Raw genomic sequence first — 6,082 nt, forward strand, 5'->3', positions numbered from 1 at the left:
TTTGCTGTTGTGGTTAACAGATAATCTGTGCCCTGACACTGGCCATGTGTGGACAGCCCGCTTACCACTTACCTTGGTGGTTTGGGGGTGGTGATCCTTGCCAGAATCGATTATTTCATCAAGATTTGCAAAGTGGCAGTTTTCTAATCCTGTCGTCCTACCGTTACTGACTGGCACTCTGTAAGGAAGAGCTTTCTTCCGTCACCTGGGAATGCGCCAGGGGCAGGGTCACGCTCAGATCTTCTTGAGTTAGCAGTCTGCAGAGAAGGGAGTTACTGGCGGTGGTGACAGGCAGCTCACCAGTCACAAGCAGCTGTGATCATTGTTTGTGAGGCTCAAATGGTCCCCCATTCAGCCAGTTAGAGCCGTTCAAGTAGCTCTTCAGTCCTTTGGCACCTCCTCTCCAAGCTTTTGGCAGCTAACTGCCTTCTGACAAAGGTCTCCCAGGTTCAGCTTGCACTCTAAGTACCCCCAGGTGTGGGATGAGCCATTTCTCCAGGAATCCCTGGCTCTTTTTAATAGGCAGCAATTTAGAAACCAGGATCTGAGCAGTAGGCAGGCTCACTGCTGCAGGCGTGCTGAGCACGTGTGCCGAGCATTTCCAGCCACTCAGCAGAGTCTGCGTAAAGGCAGCTCCACACTCGTTTCACCAGTTACATCATATCTAATTATGGAACATGGGAGGCCCACCCAGACCCACGACTCTGGGAGCAAACAGCGAAGCTGGAGAGAACACAAGTGTTACCTGTACTAGGGAAGCAGCACACTCAACTGCAAGAGGTCCTGTGCCAAGGCCATCAGCAGTGTGTTTACAGAGGAAGGGAGCTGGTCGGTTAACCTGGCAAGTGGGTTAAGGAGAGCAATTAAGAGCAACTAAAGGTATGGCTCCTACTGTGTAGTGTCTTACCTATTGCATGTCTTGATGATTTACTGTATCGATACGCTAATCACACTCCTTTCCCATCACTTTCCTTACGGCAGGTTTCTGATCTAAATTTGAATTCTGAGCATCTATTTCATGCCAAGTACTGGTAAACTTTTGTTTGGTCTTTGAAACGTGAAAGTCATTAGGTTTCATTTCTCTATCTTCTGGTATCAGTTCACTTTAATGTGCCTGTAATTGTACTCCAGTCCTCTGTCTCTGTCATTTTCCTCATGGCTCTGTATGTCACTCTAATGATTACCCCCTTAGAACACAGCCATTAAAAATGGCAAGCATGCACACTACGGTGATGTGTATAAATGTGCGTGTGAGCGTGTCAGCAGCATCGAGTCCTCTGTATGGGAGCGGCGTGAAGCCCAGGACGCTGGAGTGTCTTGTTTGACGTCATAGCCACACACAGCGACAGAATAAGGGTTGGAACCCCTGGCTTCAGCACTTAGTTGAGTTCTTCCTGAAAATGAGTTAAATGAAAATTCATTACACAAAAGGTATGTACCTACAATTTTATAAAGTTGTGTATTTTATGAGATTAGAGCACTGAAAGTTTTGTCTCCCCTCCCGTAGAGTTTCTTAGATTCAAATCTTTAAATGAGAATGAGCCCAACAAAGGATGCACTCTGCACTCCCCGCTCCAGTTTGGGCCTCCCACCCAGATCTTCCCCCACGGCTCAGAACCATGTGGTCAGGGACCACCCGGACTATCAGATTTAGGCTTTACCCCCCTATGTTTCAGCTCATTCTTCTCTGTCCCCACAGCCACTACCTCATTTCAGACTTTTCATCAGGTCTCGTTTAGATTATCTCGTACCCAGGTAAGTGTTCATCCTGCCCTTGATCTTGCTCCCTTCGGTGTATCTTCCACGTTTGCCAAAGTCGTCTGAAAACATCTAACTAGGACCAGCACGTCCAGCTGTGCAGACTGACTAGTACATGTGACCAAGTCACCATTTGCTTAAAGCCCTCAGCACCTTTTCATTGTCAACAGCAGTGGATCTGACTCCCAGCTACATGTTAGAATGACCTGAGGAGCTTTTAAAATTACCAGTGCCAGGGCTCCCCCTCCAGGAATATTGATTCATTTCATTGGCTTGGGGCCTGAATTTCAGGACGCCTTAACTCTCCAGGTGTTCCTAATGTTCTAAAGTGGAGCTAGGGCAGAGGCAGGGAAACCAGTTAGGAAGCTATGTTTACAAGAGGAGAAATAGCAGAGGTCACAGTAGGGGTGATGGGAAGTGACCCAACACCGGGTGTGTTTTGAAGACAGAATACAGGACTTGCTGATGAGTTGGACTGGGAAGTGAGACAGAGAGGACTCAGGGACAACTGTCTCTGTTACTAGAGAATGTGCTCTTACAAGGGGGACTACGTCATCCTCATTTCTCTACCGCCTGTACCCAGCACAGCACCCGGCACCTGGTAGGAAGCAGGCCCTCAATAAATGTTTGATTAGTGCGTCTCTGCAGAAACTTCTGCACAATAAGCAAGATTATTTCCTCAGAAAAGTTATCTCATCTGTCCATCCAGAACAGTAAAGGGTCTGGGATTGTAACCTACCAAGGTAATAAACTAGCCTGTTATTTCATGGGTGCTGGCAGAAGACACGAGACTCCTGGGTCACAAAGGACTTTATTACTCATGGCAAAAGCAGTAGCCAGACTTCACATTTGAGCACTACCTCCCCTACCCCTCAGTCACAAGAGGGTGACCCTGGTGGGCCTAGATGGATTTCAGCACAAACAGTGGGCTGCACTACAGAAAAGCAACACTTGAGAGAATTGCTGCTTTTACAGAGAACTGTAAGCAAGTGTGTTCTGTCCTGGGAGACACTGCCTGCTGTAAGCAAACCTGTAAGCAAACGTGGCCCAGGTAAAGGACAGTTAGACCTGGCATTCTTGGATGCCCAGCACAAATAGGTAGGGATGCTCAGGGCCTATGGCATGCTGCCCCTGCCAACAGTGTCCTTTCTAGTGTTTAAGACTGGAAATCTCCCACTGAGAACTTGGTCGCTGTTCTGGCTTATAGGTAAAGAAGACAGGAAGCAAAATGAAATTGCCTGTTTCAAGCCTAGAGTAGAGGTCTTTTCCTGAAAAAAATCTTAGGTCATACCAAATCAGACCTATACCCAGAGGTTGAAGAGTAATGATTTCACACCACTGTACACTGATTTAAAATTACACCTGGGTACCCCCGCCCCCCAGAATACACCTGGGATACTTTATCTCGTTTTGGGCATCATGCTTTGCACTAGAGTGTAATACATGAGATGTAAATGGTTGGGTAAAAAATATTTCCTGACACATGAAATTCAGATTTCTATGACAACACTCTTATTACATAAAGAGACCGCAAAGCCAGAACTATCAGTAATTTTGACCCTTTATTGAACAAGTCAACTGATTCGGCGTCTGCACAGCAAGGTAGGGGCTTAGGTCTACTGACTAAGCCAGACACCAGGCAAATTAGTAAAAAGAGCATCACTCATGAGATGCAGGGAGGAGAGCGAGAGTTAGGAAAGGTCAGGAGAGCTCAGAAGCAAAGGCGTTTAGACGGGCATCGCCAGAAGTCCGGGCCAACAAAGGAAGCACAGGCGTCTGCTCAGGGAGCCAGCGGCCAGGACTGCCGAGGCCCCGCACGAGCCGACCACCCCCTGACCGGCGCCCACAAGCCCCCTCCCAATGCGAGCGGAGGCCCGCGGGTTAGCCGAGTGTTCCTGGAGGCTCCGGTGTTCACGGAATCGTTTGCCAGCCTTGCGAAAGGAGCCGTGGGTTAACTCGCCCCAGCTCTGCTCTAACTGCAGCCGCTCAACCACACGAGCAGGGAGCGTGGCTCCTCGGCAGTGAGAGCCCCCTCCACTCCTAACCGTGAAGCTCTTTGTAGGCCCCCTCGCCGCCAGCGCCCAACTTCCGCCCGCCCGGAGGGCTGCAGATCCACCCAGTCGGGGGGTGACCCCTCGCCGCCCGGGGACGGCCCGCTGTCAGGTGAGTGGAGGGACGGCCAGAGGCCAAGCTCACCATCTGCAAGGAGAGGGTCCGAAATAAAGCTCGTGCGGAGCGACCCTCCCTGAACCAAGCGTCAAGGACCTCAAGACCACAAACCAGACACCCGTATGCGGATACCTAGCTTCTGGCTTGAAAGGGATTCTGGGACGCTGGGCGGGGCCATGCACGCAGATGTTCCTGGGAAATGTGGGCTGTGCCTCCCGGCGCAGGCGCACCTCCATCGTCGTGGCTCCGCCCCTCGGGCCCCGAGCACCTGCTTGCGCGCTCCCGGCCGTGCGGAGGCGGTCGGGGAGCAGCGGGGAACAGGAGGGAGCGGGGTCCCCGCACCGCCCCAGGCCCCAGGCGCGCACCCCGACACCTCCTGCAGCTGTTTCCTGAGCTCAGCCCTCAAGGACCGAGCGGCTGGTCGACGCTGCTAGTCGAGCAGCCGCGACGGCCGCATTATAACCGCTCCCATCGCCTCCCTCCAAGAGTGCAGCCGCCTCTTCTGTCTCCAGGTGAACCTCATGTACCTGTGCACCTGCCTGGATAGCCAGCCAGTCTCGCTCTCAGTCCAGAGCCCGCCACCGACACTCACCGCCTGTTATTTGGTAGCAAATCTCAGCCTCATAGTGTTTTACCTGTAAGCATTTCAGCGTACACTTCTGAAGATGGAGACTTTTAAAACATAGGGCCATATACTTGTTGCATCAAAAAAAATCCTCTTTGTATTATAAAAAGCAATTAAATGTTTAGCTTTCCCTGCTTGATTTTTTTTTTTGGTTTTTTACACTGTTCATTTGATTCAGGATCCTAGATGATTGCACACTTTTAAGTTGATACGTCACCTAAGTCTCTTTTTCAATCTGTAAGGCACTCTGACATTTCTATTTTATTTATTTTAACGTATTTCTTGGAGAAACTGGGTCTTCTGTTTGGCAGCGTTTCTCATAGTCCAGACAGTGGTTTCAAGACACTAATATACACAGTTTCATTTGTTTCATGTCACTTTACAAAATTCAGGGATTGCTTTATTTTTCTTTACTATATTTTTGTATTTTAATTAGGTAAAGTTTTTCATGCTATGAAAGTAAAATCTATAAAACAAAGTACTGTCTACCCAATCTCCTCCCTCCCCTAAAACTAACCATTTACAAAGTTTACAGTTTGTTCTTCCTTTTTTTTTAATATAAGAAAATGTATGCATATGTAGTTGAGCCTTGAACAACGAGGGGGTTAGGAGCAGCGACCCTGTGGGCAATGCCGTGTATAACTTTACAGTAGTCCCTTCCTCCTCTGTTCAGCATCCGCCCATTCAACCAACCACAGATCACACAGTACTGCAATACATATTTATGGAAAAAATGCACATGTAAGTGGACACACAGTTCAAACCCATGTTGTTCCAGGGTCAACTGTATATTCCCTCCACCCTTTTTTAGACTGTAACCTATTATACACATGTCTCTCCACGTCTTCCACATAAAAATATACCCTGGAGATCACAGAGATAGATCTCATTCCTCCTCTTACAGTTGCATATTACTGCATTACAATGCATATCATTGTTTGGACGGAGTGTATTCAACTAGTCCTTTAATGATAGACATTCAGGTTGTTTCTAAAAAGAGGCGAGAAAGGAGAGAAAAAGAAGCATAAGTTAGGTGGGACAAGTAGAAAACAAATAGTAAGAAGGTAGATTTAAACTCAAATACATCTGTAATTACAGGAGATATAAATGGAATAAATACTTCAAGTCAAAGATTGTCAGACTAGATTTTTAAAGAATTATTCTGTTTAAAAGAGATGCACTTTAGGGGGAGGGCACAGCTCAAGTGGTAGAGCACATGCTTAGCATGCAGGAGGTCCTGGGTTCAATCCCCAGTACCTCCTCCAAAAATAAGTGAACCTAATTACCTCCACCGCCAAAAAAAAAAAAAAAGGAGAGAGAGAAAGAGAGAGATGTACTTTAAAAGGACACAAGAAAGTAGAAAGTAAGAGTATGGAAAAAGATGTACCATGCAAACACTAATCAAAAGAAAGTTGGTGTTGTTATATTAATATCAGACAAAAGAGACTTTAAGGCAGAAAGAATTGCTACAAATGAAGAGCAAAATTTTATAATGATGAGGGTTAATCTACCAGAAAGATATGAAAGTTC

This window comes from Vicugna pacos, unplaced genomic scaffold (assembly GCF_048564905.1).
Source record: "Vicugna pacos unplaced genomic scaffold, VicPac4 scaffold_15, whole genome shotgun sequence".
NCBI lineage: Eukaryota > Metazoa > Chordata > Mammalia > Artiodactyla > Camelidae > Vicugna > Vicugna pacos.